General features: G+C 43.0%; 1 protein-coding gene across 2 annotated transcripts in view; it reads left to right on the top strand.

Annotated features, from left to right (window-relative positions):
- The window catches only part of LOC121576615 (talin-2-like), a 155,482-nt gene that overhangs the window by 30,103 nt on the left and 110,126 nt on the right, over positions 1 to 15,253 (top strand). For both annotated transcript variants that reach the window (XM_041889903.2, XM_041889902.2), the window contains exon 2: positions 3,525 to 3,573. The gene's annotated coding sequence lies outside the window, so the exon portion shown is untranslated. The remainder of the gene's footprint in view (positions 1 to 3,524; positions 3,574 to 15,253) is intronic.

The following is a 15,253-nucleotide window of genomic DNA, read 5'->3' as shown; positions in this document are numbered from 1 at the left end:
CCCGAGTCCCCGGTACCGAGACATTCAGAAATCAAGATGGTTTAGTATTTAGTTTAAAAGCTCTGACGAAGGCCAAGAGAACAAGAAACACTTTTCAGTGAGAAAACAGAAAATCGACTTTGAGTAAAAATAAAATAAAAAGGACTTCTGTTTTCAAAGATTTACCCTACGACGCAATACTCGTGATCATTTTAAGGAGAACAAAAACTAAATTTGAACACCACCGCAAAAGCTTCGGGCATCTTTCCAATTAAGTAGCCTAGTTTTGTTGTTGGCTACTTGAAGAGAACTAGGGCCTATCACTCGCAGCCCACCTCTCCAAATGCATTGTGGAAAAGTGTGCATCGAATTCTACTAGATGAAGAGCCGAAATGAGTATTACATCCTGGCATTTCAACCATACTCGATTTTCGAAATGTCGCCTACTATTAAACATATTTTCGCATACTGAGAATGCGTTATGCGTGATTGCGTTGTTTCCCGCTATTCGTTGATTTCGGTAGCTCATCCCCATGTGTAATTGATCAGCTGTTGTCAAAGCCAAACTGAGTATGACACCTGGTGGTTTAAACTGTACACGATTTTCAAAATGTCGCATAATATTAAACTTTATTTTTTCACATACTCAAACGGCCGCAGCAACATAGAGGAATTCTGAATCCCAGCCAAATAAGGATGTTTATTTAATCTATATCAGCTCAAAGGCAGTTTTATCATTTGGAAGAAGTGATAAGAACTCTCCTACAGTCAGGGCCGGCCGGCTCTAGCCTTTTGAGGGCCCTTAGTGAGATTTGGTTGGTGGGGCCCCCCACCAAGCGGGCAAAATAAATGTGTGTCCCCGCTCTTGAACTCTGAGAGAAAAATGTAAGTTTTAAAGTTAATTTCCTGCAATTCTACACATTTTGCAAGAGGTGTGGACTCGAGTCTGACACTAGTCACAAATTTGATGTCTTGAGACTCAACTTGAACTTGAGACTTGACTTGGCTGCTCAAGACTCGGAACTTGACTTTGACTTGAGACTGACTTCAAATGATCTGGCCAGGTTTTGTCACTCATTTTGTGGCTCAGCATCTCTGTTGATGACTCTCCACGCAGCCAGACAGTATCACACCTGCAAAAAAATAAATTGGTTAGTGAAACGAACACTCTGCAATATTCCCTCAAAGCTTCACTGAGTTCGCCCCATTAGTTTGCACTATATAGATTAACGTTTTTCCTGTGATCGAATCAACATTAAATCAGCCCCTTTTCAATGCAACAAACCAAAACAAATCTAACTTTGTACAATTGAGTCTGTGATTTTGTTGTAGGCAGAGCCAGAAGGCAACGGAGTAGAATTCTGTTGGGGGTGTTAGCCCATGAGCGGTCTTTCAATCACTCGCCAGTGAATGCGCGCTTCAGTTCAGATCAGACCACAGATCCGCGCGTGTGCACATTTGTTGATATTCTTTGCTAGTTAGCGAGTTATTAGCCCAGTTATAGATAAGTATAGGTCAGCAATGGGTAGTTACTGCTTCCTACAAGAGCACAAAATGTGTAGGCTACATTTCAAGCTGTCTTTGAAAAGCCAGTCAGGTAAAAAGCTTATGTCTTAATTAAAGGGGCAGTTTTGTATTTTTAGACAGGCTTGAATATGCAAATAAGCCAATAGGCAGAGGGGTAGCTTACATTGTCTAATTCTCTGTATGGTAATAATAATTACTTTTATTCACTGCGCTGATTCTTCTGGAGAACAAAATAACTGCCCTAATATAATAATCTCTACCTCTTCCATGTTCTTTGAGGGTTGTTGACATAGTACTTTAGTGTGTGTTTATTTATTTTTTACCTAGTGGGGGCACTATGCATACTTATTAGCCAAGATAGTTCTTTGGATAGATCTTTGGGTAAATCCCCTGCACTCAAGTAAAATGTTTGTTCTGTAGACCATCAGGAATTGTCAGTAGTAGTAACATGTATTGAGAGCCCTCCTCTAAGGATACTGTTTAGAATGTATATAGGACATTATAGCCTATAAAAAACGACTTGGGAGAGAAGCACTTATCATGACCCTCCTCTATTTTTCATATTTGGGCAATACAGAATATGAGCAAAATCTGTGTCCAGTTTTGTTATATTGTTTTAACAAAGACACACTATATCGCATTTAGCTGCCACTTCTGCCTCTTATAGCATTTGACACAGTAATCCTGGACACTGTAGGTATTTAGTGCATCATTGCTGCTGCTGCATTTCTCTAACCAAGCACATTTAGTCCATTTTGAACTCTTGAACTCATTTTCTACGTTGTTCTGGCAATTTATGAAATGTTGTCATGCATACTGAATTGTGCACGTAAACCGCTTGCATTTATGTCCTGTATATGTCATACATTGAGTTTAGTATCCATTGCCAGTGCATTCTCACCAGTGAGGCCTAGAGTTCCCCCAGCTCTGATGAGACCCTTTCATCTGCCACTGAGGGAGTAATGGAGAGAGGAAGGCAGGCAGGCAGCCTGATTGTCTGCATGTGTGTTTGCTGCTGTGCATTCAGCAGTCTCTAAGCTCATTACAGTAATCAGGTTAAAGAGGGGTTCAGAGAGGGGTTCAGGGGAGCACTTGGCCTCAGGCATTCTTCCTGCAGCCTGTGTGCCTGACCCTGTGATGAGGGGAGTTCCTATCTCCGACCCAGTGGAGAACCCTGTCCTGCTACGGCCCTGTCCAACTTCTAATGATCAGCTCAAATAGCCTTTGTGCGTGAAGCATGCACACTGTGACATTCAACTGCACCCATGCTGTCATAATGATTGCCTTGTAATTGTAAGACCCCTCGGAATCAGACATTCCCCCGCAAGTGTGTGATTGTTTTCTAACACTCCCCACTCACAGTGACTGAGTGACACATTTAGTAAATACTCAATATTATCCTCTGTAATTACAACCTTTTTTTTAGGTGAGTCAAGTAAGAACACATTCTTATTAACAATGACTGCCTGGCCACTGACAACTGGGATGTGCGGTGCATTAAAATAATATAACAAAAAAACATTGATGTCACAGCACAGAAGGACGGGGACATATGACAAACACAAAAGTTATTACAGAACAGTTACAGCACAAGGAAAACAGATATCACAACACAGTGGGACAGAAACACATGGCAACAACACAACATTTAGTAAAAATGTTTATCTTGCACAGATATCTTTTACAGATTTAGCCATTGATAAACCATTGATCATTTCACAACAAAGCTTTGAGCTTACCTAATGATGTTACCACTTGAGCTGTTGGGAAAGACATAAAGTAATTACTTTTTCATTTTATGTTACTGTCATCTAAGAATGCACTGAAGATAAACCACGCACTGCTTTGATTGATCATTAAGTGTATGTTTTGAGACAATTATTCCTCTTATGGAATGGTTATGGGTAGTCTTTTAGTAGGAGAATGTGCTCTTCTGAGAAGTGGTGATTCAGCAACATTATATTGTCAGCCGTGCTTATTTCCTTCCTGTAGCTTACTGAGTCTTTGTTTCTTTCCAGCTGTAAAAACCTGCTGAACTCCTTGACCATTTTATGCTTCAGCAATAAGGTAAGGCTTTGGTATTTTCTCTCTTATCAAGGGAAATCAGTAGATGGGGCGGATGGGGTCTTCCTTGGGCATACACCTATACATCTACAGACAACCCTGAGGCTACGGCTGAGGACAGGAACAAGTACAAGAAGTCCCTCTTCGACCTCTGCAGAGTCCTCAAACGGGCAAAAGGACAATATAGGAATAAGGTGAAATCATATCACACAGGCTCCGACGCCCGCCGCATGTGGCAGGGGCTACAGTCCATTACGGATTACAAAGGAAGACCCAGCCGTGATCTGTCCAACGATGCCTCTCTACCAGACAAACTCAATGCGTTTTATGCACGCTTCAACAATAACAACACCGTGCCGTGCATGAGGGCCCACACCGACCCAGAGGACTGGGTGATCTTGCTCTCCAAGGCCGACGTGAGTAAGGTCTTTAATCAGGTCAACACTGGCACGGTATTCCAGCTGGCAGTCATATTCACTCTCCTTGTTCGAGTCTGTATTCCCAAATCCCTAAAGCTGACCACCATCATTCCTGTTCCCAAGAACTCTTTCATGCCACAATGACTACAGCCCTGTAGCACTCACATCTGGAATAATGAAGTGCTTTGAAAGGCTGGTTATGGCACACATCACTCCATCATCCTAGACACCCTAGACCCACTTCAATTTGCATACAGTACGTTGCTGCTACTCTGTTATCATATATGTTGATGCCTAGTCACCTTACCCCTATTACTGCGTTGTTGGGTTTAGAGCTTGCAAGAAAGGCACTTCACTGTACTTGTGCATGTGACATTTAAAACTTGAAACTTGAAACTAATATACTGAGTGCACAAAACATTAAGAACACCTTCCTAATGTTGATGTATTTTTAACCAAATGTTGCAATTGCGATTTGGGTGAACTGTTGGAATCATGGAAATAGAATGATTATTCTGATTCTATAGTTAGAATATAATAGCGGGCACTTTAAATACAGTGTTGTTTGACATGACAACGAAGGAAAATGCCAGGGAGGAGTTAGGGTAGGAACCGAAGTGTTGATGTGTTTCCTAGGGGAACCTATAATTTTTGGCTACATTTAATGTTTTCTCTTAGCTAGTTCATGTAGCTAACATATTCATGCTTCACGTATTTCTCTTTGATTTAGAAGATACTGTTGCACAAACAACATGCTGATTTAGGTCTACACCATCACTGGTGTTATCAGGCTGTATAGCTAATTATGTTTGCTCTGACTCAGTAAATGTATTAGCTAGCTAGCCAGCTAACTAGCAATTAGCATTAGCGGCTAACACGATTTAGGCCCAACTTGCTAAGAAAAGACAAACTAGCTGTTTGCAGATGTAAGAAACACAAACTAATAGTCTAATTATAGTACGCTAGTGGAGTTATATGAAGAAGCAAAGTGAAAACAGCATTGTTGTCATCGACATTGTTGCCTGTGCTGCATTGACCATGCAGACTGAACGCAAGTGTCTCGTGGTCGAGGAACAACAAATGCGCTCCTTGAGTGACGGGGCGGGGCTAGGTCTGTTTGGAAAGCGGTATGGATAGAGAGAGCGGAGAGCGATGACTCAAGTAGCGAAGTAAACTATAAAAATTGACGTTACACACGGCGTATCACATTTAACAAACCAAACATTCAAATACCGTTATAGAAGGTAAAGTAAAAACACAAACCAGTCCGTGAATCAATATCGGTATATTGTAAAGTACGGTATGAACAGTTGATGTTGAGATGTGTCTGTTACTTGAACTCTGTGAAGCATTTATTTGGGCTGCAATTTCTGAGGCTGGTAACTGTAATGAACTTATCCTCTGCAGCACAGGTAACTCTGGGTCTTCCATTCCTGTGGCGGTCCTCATGAGAGCCAGTTTCATCATAGCGCTAGATGGTTTTTGCGACTGCACTTGAAGAAACGTTCAAAGTTCTTGAAATGTTCCGTATTGACTGACCTTCGTGTCTTAAAATAATGATGGACTGTCGTTTCTCTTTGCTTATTTGAGCTGTTCTGGCCATAATATGGACTTGGTCTTTTGCCAAATAGGGCTATCTTCTCTATACCCACCCTACCTTATCACAACACAACTGATTGGCTCAAACGCATTAAGAAGGAAATAAATTGCACAAATTAACTTTTAAGAAGGCACACCTGTTAATTGAAATGCATTCCAGGTGACTACCTCATGAAGCTGGTTGAGAGAATGCCAAGAGTGTGCAAAGCTGTCATCAAGGCAAAGGGTGGCTATTTGAAGAATCTCAAATATAAAATACATTTAGATTTGTTTAACACTTTTTTGGTTACTACATGATTCCATATGTGTTATTTTATAGTTTTGATGTCTTCACTATTATTCTACAATGTAGAAAATAGTGAAAATAAAGAAAAACCCTTGAATGAGTAGGTGTTCTAAAACTTTTGACCGGTACTGTGTGTGTATGTGTATATATATATATATATTTATTTATATATTTATTTATTTAAAAAATGGCAGTGATTTGCATATAGGCAAAACACTGACCATTGACTCATTTCAATAATTTTATTAAGTGGCTTTTGTCAGTCTTTGCTTGGGCTTGGTGCTGTGAGTGAATGTGAGTGACTGCGCAGCAAAGGCCTTTAAGGGTTTTCTCACTGCACGGAGCTGACAGAAGCCACCTGACCTGGGAATTGCCCCAAAATGTTGTTGCTATGGCAACCTGCAGATGTGGAGCATGAAATAGTGCGCCTGCGAGTCCTTAACTAAGCGTGTCAGCATCCTTCATGTGCTTGAATCCCTAATCGCTGGACAGGAGGCAGACTCAATGCTGCAGGACTGTTTTTGAGAATATTGATTGGAATATGTTAAAAGATTCATCCCACCAAGACTCATCCATCAAACATTGAGGAATATCACAGGAATATCACAGGCTTCGTTAGGAAATATGTTGATGATGTAGTACCCACAATAACAATCCGGACATACCCCAACCAAAAACCCTGAATGAAATTCATTCCATGCTGAGAGGCCATACTGCAGCATTCAATGTCAGCGAACGAACCCTGACGACTCGGTGGCTCAAGGCAAGCAGGTACGAGCTCCGCAAATCCATTAGGGGCACAAAAAGACAATGCAAACTCAAACTTGAATCGATATTTGACAACTCAGACTTGCGGCGCATGTGGTAAGGACTGTGTGGTGCCCACCGAAGCCTCCCTCCCAGGAGCTTAACACATTTTATGCTCACTTTAAGGCAGAAAATACTGAGCCATCCAGGAAGGTTCTCACTGTTCCGGAAGACCAGGTACTTTCGCTCTCCGAGGCTGACATGAGGAAAACTCTCAAAAGAGTGAATACTCACAAAGCCCATGCCCAGATGGCGTCCCTGGCCGCGTCTTCAGAGTGTGCGCTGACCAGCCGGTGGGTGTCTTCTCAGACATCTTCAACCTGTCCCTGTCCCAGGCTGTAGTCCCCACTTGCTTCAAGGAGACCACCATCCTCCCAGTGCCCAAGAAAACCAAGATGACATCCCCAAATCACTATCTCCCCGTTGCACTCATTCCTGTCATGAAGTGCTTCGAGAGGCTGGTCATGGCCCACATCAAGGCCAGCATGCCAGGAACACTGGACCCACCGAAATTTGCCTACTGCTCCAACAGATCCACGGAAGATGCCATTTCCATCGCTATTCACACGGCCTTAACACATCTGGACAACAGGAACACCTAAGTGAGAATGCTGTTCATTGACTACAGCATTCAACACTATTGTTCCCTCCAAGCTCGACACCAAGCTTAGAGCCCTGGGTCTGGACACTACCCTCTGCAACTGGATCCTGGACTTCCTGATGTGCAGACCACAGGCTGTGAGGATTGGCACCTGCACACTGACTCTTAACACAAGGGCCCCCCAGGGGTGTGTCCTCAGCCCTCTTCTGTACTCCCTGTTCACCCGCAGGCTACATGGCTTTGCACGACACTCCATCAACTCATCACTGGGACCGGGTTTCGACCCATCCAGGACATCTACTTAAAGCTGTGCCTGAGGAAGTCCCTCAGCATCATCAATGACCCCACACACCCCAGCCACGAGCTGTTCACTCCCTTACTGTCGGGCAGATGGTATTGAAGCATGAGGTCTGATACCAACAGGCTCAGAAACAGTTTCTATCTACAAGCCATCAGACTGCTGAACACCTGTACTGACTCTCCGCACGTTAGCACGCACTCACTCACACACACACCAACACACACATACACCCTTCGGCACTTACATCTTCATTGCTTGCTAGGTTTCTGTATAGCACTTTGTGACATCTACTGATGTAAAAAGGGCTTTATAAATAAGTGTGATTGATTGATTGAAATTTGATTGACATATACATTCATGCTACACACACCACAATTACTGCTAGCAGACTCTTATTTACTATTGGTAATATTGCACAATTTAAACACTTGCCCCCCAATCCCCCTTTTCTCTGATACGTGTGTAAATGTTGTACTATAAATTGTGCCTTTCTGTATTATACTTATGCAAAATAATATATATATATTCTACTGAGCCATTTACTTTATGTTCGTATTCTTATCTTGAATTTTTTATTGTTGTTGGATTGTCGAGAAGGAACCTGCAAGTAAGCATTTATTTGGACGGTGTATACCATGTGTATCCTCTACATACGACTAATAAAACTTGAAACTAATCCTGTAGCTCGATCCTCTCGTAGCGCATTAGTGGGTCCGTCAGTCCAGCCACCAGCCTTGTCCAGGAGGGGCTCATTGTACTCTCCCCTATAGCGCTGTCTATTACATTTTCTTTCTACATTTTTATTCATTTAGTGGATGCTCTTATCCAGAGCGACTTACAGTTAGTGAGTGCATACATTTTTTATTTATTTTTTATACTGGCCCCCGTGGGAATCGAACCCACAACCCTGGGGTTGCAAGCGCCATGCTCTACCAAGTGAGCTACACGGGGCCCGCGTAGGGAACCTACAGACCCATGTACATCCAAGTAATCACCACACGTTAGCTCTCCTCAGATGACCCTTCAGATCTAAAGTACGTGTTGCAAAATGACTGTGGGAGTCTAATCATGGTCATCAGATGTTTATGAGGTGGATTTCTGCTGGATGTTTGTTTTACTTAATCAGAAACAGGGCTAGGCCTGGCATCTGGTCGCAGGGCATAAATGCAGTTGAGGGGAAAAGCGCTTAAAACTGAGTTCTGATTTGATGGCTAGATGACTCTCAAAATGTGTGAATTGCAGTTCACAGCAGTATCCAATTCTGTGACGGAGCTGTATGCCAAGGAGTAAACACAATCAAGTAGATTACCTGTCCTCTCTGCTACATTGTGGAGGCTGATGTTTTTAGGGAGTTTTTCTGTTCTTTCCATAAAGTATGTTTGGAAATGTGGCCAGTACAGGTCATTGGTGCTCTGGTTGGTGTGCTTGAATCAGAGGGAAAACGTGGATGCTGGCAGCATAGTTAATGGTTCTCAGATGTCCGCTTGTGACACACCCAGACCCCATCTGAGACTAATGATAAGAAAGAGAGGTGAAATCGTATGGGTAAAATGCACAATAATTGGGGGAAGGCTATATTCCATACACCTCATCCGCATTCACTTAGTTTGTGCCATATTGTGTTCTGGATGTTTTGCTAAGAAAAGTGTGAAGACACAGATGTTGATGAACATGGTTGGTGCTAGTTTTCACTGAATAAGAAACATTCACGTTACAAAAAACAAGTCCTTATTTCAAATGAGAGTATTGGCAATACTGAACTGTCAGGGTAGGAATGGGTATACATGTCTTTTGATATTTTGTGTGTCTCAAGGGATTGTATAGGGAATATTGGAGAAAACTAAATCAGCCAAGTGTGTCTTTTGCGTAGCTATCTTCAGAAACGGTTTCCAATTTGTCAGCAGGCCTCCAGCACACGGTACCCTTTAGGATAACTTTCTGAAAGGGATAATATTTGTTGCAGGAGAAACTGCTTGTTTACGCCTTTCCCAGTCAATTTAAACATTTGATTTAGTTACAGACCGTGCTGCTGAGAGGAAAACAAAGCTGCTAGAAGTGTCATAGAGATACTGTGTGTTTGTTGACCCATCATGAATCATTTGGAGAGGGAACATACTGTAAAAAGCTGCCTTCTTAATTGAGTGTGTGGAAAGGAGTCTTGCCTGAGTGCTTTATCTGCTGGCCGGCTGGCTGGCTGTCTTGTTTAGTTTACTTTGGTTACCTAGCCTCAACTATGTGTAAGAAAGTTTTACTTTGTTTTCAGACCAAGTGAGTCCTGTGAGAGGATAATTAGTCTACAGCAGTAATTGTCTGTAGCAAGGCTGGAATGGATTTACAAGCAGTAGTAGTGTCTAGATAAAAGGACAGGTCATACCAGCTGAACACCAAATGAGCAGGGCTCCTTTCAAAGCAGTGGTTGTTACTGATACCTTTTCACTTCAGTTTGTTCAAAGTACAGAAATAACAGAAGGTCTCAGGTTAATACAATGTATAAACTTTACAGTTTTATAATGCACTCCTACACCGAGCACCCTCACTGAAGCAGTAAAACGAAGATGGCAGTTTTACTGATGGATGTCAAACTGAATCAGTCATCCTTCTTAATCTCTTTTCCTGCCTCCGCTTTCCTCTATTATTTTATAGCAAGTTGTCTCGTACTGAACGTACACAGTTAAGTGCTCATTTAAGTGTTTTTACAATGGATAGAGCTCTTAATAGTGACATTGTTTATCTGACATTTGAAAGCAGACCTTGGTTCAAACGTTAAAAGCACAGCAGTGAATATTGTTATAAGGATGACCTTGCAGGCAGTGGCAGCTCTGAACCTGTGGTAACTGAAGTGGCCCAGCCTGCTCCTGCTGTCCAGCCTTATATGTCCAGGAAAAGGTGGGCAATGCAACGGGGCAGAGTCAGTGATGTGGAAACAAAGGGCCAACAACATGTCTTCTCCCTGAACTTCTGCCTTCAGAGAATAACAAGGTTTGACTCAGTTATGATGGTTTTTATTATCAATAAAACATTCACAAGGACATTGTCTTTGAGAGTTCCAAATACAATATGCAACCTATATCCAAATACAATTAGTCAAAAACAGGCTTGCAGATAAGAAAGGGAAATTATAATCCACAACAGTAGTGTGATTGTGATGTAGATCTTTATTTTGCCTCATGTGTAAGGATATCTACCTATCACTCTTAGAAAGTATCCTAGTCCATCACACTTTGGGGCGCAGCCACTGTTTATAAGTTCTGTTCCAGTGCTCTTGATAATACAATCAGTATGCTGCTGGTAGAAGACAGCAGGTAGTCAAGGACCTGCCTCCTCTGCCCTTCTGACGGATGAGACCGAGAGAGAAAGGATGGCTGTGAGCTGAGGAGAGGAGGAGAGGAGAGGCTGGACCTGAGATTGCTGTTACCTGATTTACAGGACATGACACGTTGGCCAGGATTTATATGACTGGGAGGCAATGCTCTGAGCATGTTGCTAAATACTGATGCTCTGATGCGCCCAGTCTTCTGATCCAAAGGCAGGAGGAAGTACTTCTCTCCCACATATTCACCTACTACATTTTATGCTGTATTAATGATGATTCCACATATGTTTTAACAATGAACAACTAGTAAGTCAATCAAAGCATCAATTCATACTGTAGTTGTTGGTATATGATTCCCTCAATAATATTCTCTAAGCTTTGTTGTTTGTAAATCACTAATATCCTGTACTGTACAGTATGTGTTTTTGTTAGGTAGATGTGCCCTGAGGGCAGGGGAAAGCTCTGTAGGCACATTGTGTTTGTATGGTGTCTGTACTGGTTTTACTGTGTGTGAGAGACTGCTAGAGGGAGTATCCCAACTGTTTGTTAGCCTTTGGAAGCAACAGCACACTGATTTCATACGCCCACTTTAATCAGCCCAGAGAGGAAAATCATGTTTGCTCTAGAGCTGCTTTCTTTTCAGATGTTTTGTTTCTGTAACCTCGCCATATCAATGGTCTCTCCTTAATTACTGTCACATTTCATGATGCTCCTCTCTCCGGCTCTCCTTTCCCTCTTGTAATAGCGCATATTACTCCAATTGCGACCTGTGTCATACTGTAGTTACTGTAGCACGCACCAGTCAGATTCACTGCAGGATAAGAGAAAAGAGCAATATAAATTTGTTAATTGAGTCCTCTTGTTTTCGAGGAGATGGAAACAATGACGGAAATTGCCTGGGACATAAAATAGCTGTTTGATCTTGATTCCATTACATTTCTCAAATACTCTAATATTCTCTAAGCTTTTTGTTAGGGCTGTAAATATAGCCCTACAAATATTGGATATATGGGCTGATCCAACCCAGTGGTGTTCGCAGACAGCAGAGCTGTCCCTGACTGGCTGACATCATGGTGCTTGCCTACGGAGCTGTGAGGGGAACGGCACCTCCTTACCTTCAGGCTCTGATCAGACCCTACACCAGGGTTCCTCAATTCCGGTCCTGGAGGGCCGAAACACCTCTGTTTTTCATCCTCTCCTTCTAATCAGGGGCTAATTCAGACCTGGGACACCAGGTGAGTGCAATTAACTACCAGGTAGAAATAAAAAACAGAAGTGTTTCGGCCCTCCAGGACCGGAATTGAAGAACCCTGCCCTACACCAAACGAGGGCACTACGTTCATCCACCTCTGGCCTGCTAGCTCCCCTACCTCTACGGAAGCACAGTTCCCGCTCAGCCCAGTCAAAGCTATTTGCTGCTTTGGCACCCCAATGGTGGAACAAGCTCCCCCACGACGCCAGGACAGCGGAGTCACTGATCACCTTCCGGAGACACTTGAAACCCTACCTCTTTAAGGAATACCTGGAATAGTATCAAGTAATCCTTCTTCCCCCACCGCCCATAAAAAAAAAAAATCATATAAGTTGAATGCACCAATTTGTAAGTCGCTCTGGATAAGAGCGTCTGCTAAATGATGTAAATGTAAAAATCATCCTGACAAGGGCCTGAGGATGAGGGCAGGGCTGGGTGATCTGGACAAAATATCATATCACGATGGAAAAGCTTTTATGTGCAAATATTGATATAATAACCATCATATCGAAATAAACTTGGAGTCACGCGATAACATGTTGTGTGGTCCTCCCACTATGACTCGTCTGGAAAGCATGCAGTTTATTAGGCTACAGATGAAATAAGTTATGATGAACTTCCAATAAATATTGAGGGTTTTATTCTGGTGACATGATCATCAATGCTTGGTTGCCGTTTGACAAATACAAATAATTTTGCTCTTTTGTCCATAATAATCTCATTGTGTAGGCTATATGTGTACTCTAGCCAACAGCGCGCAGATACAGTACTGTATCTGCACCATACATGCTGTTGGCTAGAGCGCACGTGCCAATAACAGAGTGGGCACACTCGCGATATAACGGAAACCCATTTAATTTGTATTTTTCATTCGGTACATGGGAATTTAACCGCAAAAGGTATTTTTATGTGCATTACATCATCACACAGCATTTTATCTGCAACAAGTCAATTTGATGGAAACACATCTCTGGTGGGAAAATGCGCATATTGTTTTTATGCAGATTTTTGAATATTTGCATGAAAATCTGGCGCCAATTGGATGTAAACCTAGCTTATGACCATATATTTTCAATGGATTCAATGGCAGCTCTTACTTTCACCACAAGGGGCATTGTGCCGATTTCTAGGGTGCTTTTGGCACCCGCACTGCCTCACAGGCACTATTCATGGCAAAAAAGTATGTGCGCAGGATCTTACTGGCGGTAAGAACAGATGATTGCCATAATCAAGTTTCATCACTCTGTTATTAGATGTATATTACATTTAACAAACCAAACATTGAAATACCGTTATGTAAGGTAAAGTAAAAATCCAAACCGGTCCATGCGTCAATACCGGTAGATAGTCAAATATGGTTTACCGCCCAGCCCTAGATGAGGGGGGATGATCTGTGTCAGAGTCCTACTGTACCACTGACTCTGACTCATACTGCCAGCTGTCAGACACATATCCATCCACATCCTTTATCATCCAGCTCACCAATGGTATTATTCACCATTCACCTGCTACCTATGTACTGTATACTGGTGTTGTCAGCTTTTGAATGGGTTGTAATCTGTGAAATGTGTTGGTTTGTGTGTGACTGTTGTTTTTGTAAAGCTGACAGTGTTTATATATACTTTTATTTTATTTTGGATCCTGTAGCTCTGTTGGGCTTAGTTGCTGTGAGCGCTGCTGTCTGTCCTGGGATCCTGCCAGATTCCGCATAGGGGGAGAGACACGGAAGCCCAGCTAGCCTTGCTGGCTCGGCGGTCTCAAATGGAAGTCGCTATTGAACGTTTCCAGCATTGCAGGAGCTGTGTTTACTTTGCTTTGTTCCAGGACAATGTGGACTGCGCTGACTTTCAATGTAGCAACTGCTTGCTTGCGAAGTATTACAGGGGCGAAGTGGCTACTCTTAGCAAGCAAGTAGCAAACCACGCCCGCCTACTTTTTATTTTTCTTCCACCCCAGTAGCCGGATGCTGCTCTGGGTTGGTGGAAGTGTCGCCGCCCCGTCGGCTCTCCACAGTGCTCAGCAGGGATCCATCCCTGAAGGGGTCTTCCCCTTCCCTGGAGAACGGAGCTGTTCTCGACCCAACCAACCAGCCATGGAGATACGTCACTCGCCGTGAAAGTCGAAGGAAGCGTCCTCTAGCAATGGGGGTCTCCTTGTAGATGTTAAGCCCGGACCTGACACAGACCAGAAACGGCTTTGCCGTCCTGGATCCAGAGGTTCCGGCGCCTTCTTCCTTAGGGGCTTCCCATTCAAGATCGGATCCGGAGGTACCTGCGTCATTGTCCTCTGTTCTGTCTCACTCTCCGATGGCTTCTACCTCGGGTTCAATCCTCATAGCTCCCACCCTTATCAGACCGTGAGGCTGCCTGAGAGACCGGCCCATTCAACATCACCAGCTGTCATCATCGGCAGCTCTATGGTGAGAAACATCTCGGTTCCCAATGTAAAAACCCTGTGCTACCCAGGAGCACGAGTACAGGAGTACACAAGGCTGCTTCCGACTGTTCTACGACAAATGCTGGGAGCTGACGCTGTCGTAGTCCATGTGGGGTCAAACGACATCAGGAGGTTTAGCTCGGAACATCTGAAAATTGATTTTAAAGAACTGATTTTAGCATTAAAAAACTCCAAAAAAACGGGCAATCATTTCAGGTCCAGTACCATCGTTGGGCCGCGGGTGTGAAAGATTCAGCAGGCTACTGGCATTACACATCTGGCTAAAAGATTACTGTAGCTCTGCTGGAATCACTTTTATAGATAACTTTGACACCTTCTGGAAACAGAAGATGCTCTACAGGAATGACGGAGTCCATCCAAATCATCTTGGCTCCTGGACTCTGTCCACGCATTTCAAGGCTGCGTTGAAACAATGACTTATCAATGACCCAAGACCAGCTCAGTTAATCCCTACCATTGTGACAATGAGTCGTCATAATGCTGCATCAAATGTACATTATCGTAGGGGAGTTGGCAGACACAATTTAAGTAACTGAATTTATGTCCCCCTAATTGCCCTGAAAACCTCTGTTGATCCTACAGCTATTGTATGCAGTAATCATGAGCCTATGAACCAGAGTTACACTGTTAGCACTGAGGCAGTGTGCC

This window comes from Coregonus clupeaformis, chromosome 11 (assembly GCF_020615455.1).
Source record: "Coregonus clupeaformis isolate EN_2021a chromosome 11, ASM2061545v1, whole genome shotgun sequence".
Taxonomy (NCBI): domain Eukaryota; kingdom Metazoa; phylum Chordata; class Actinopteri; order Salmoniformes; family Salmonidae; genus Coregonus; species Coregonus clupeaformis.
This window is presented reverse-complemented; position numbering and strand designations above follow the sequence as displayed.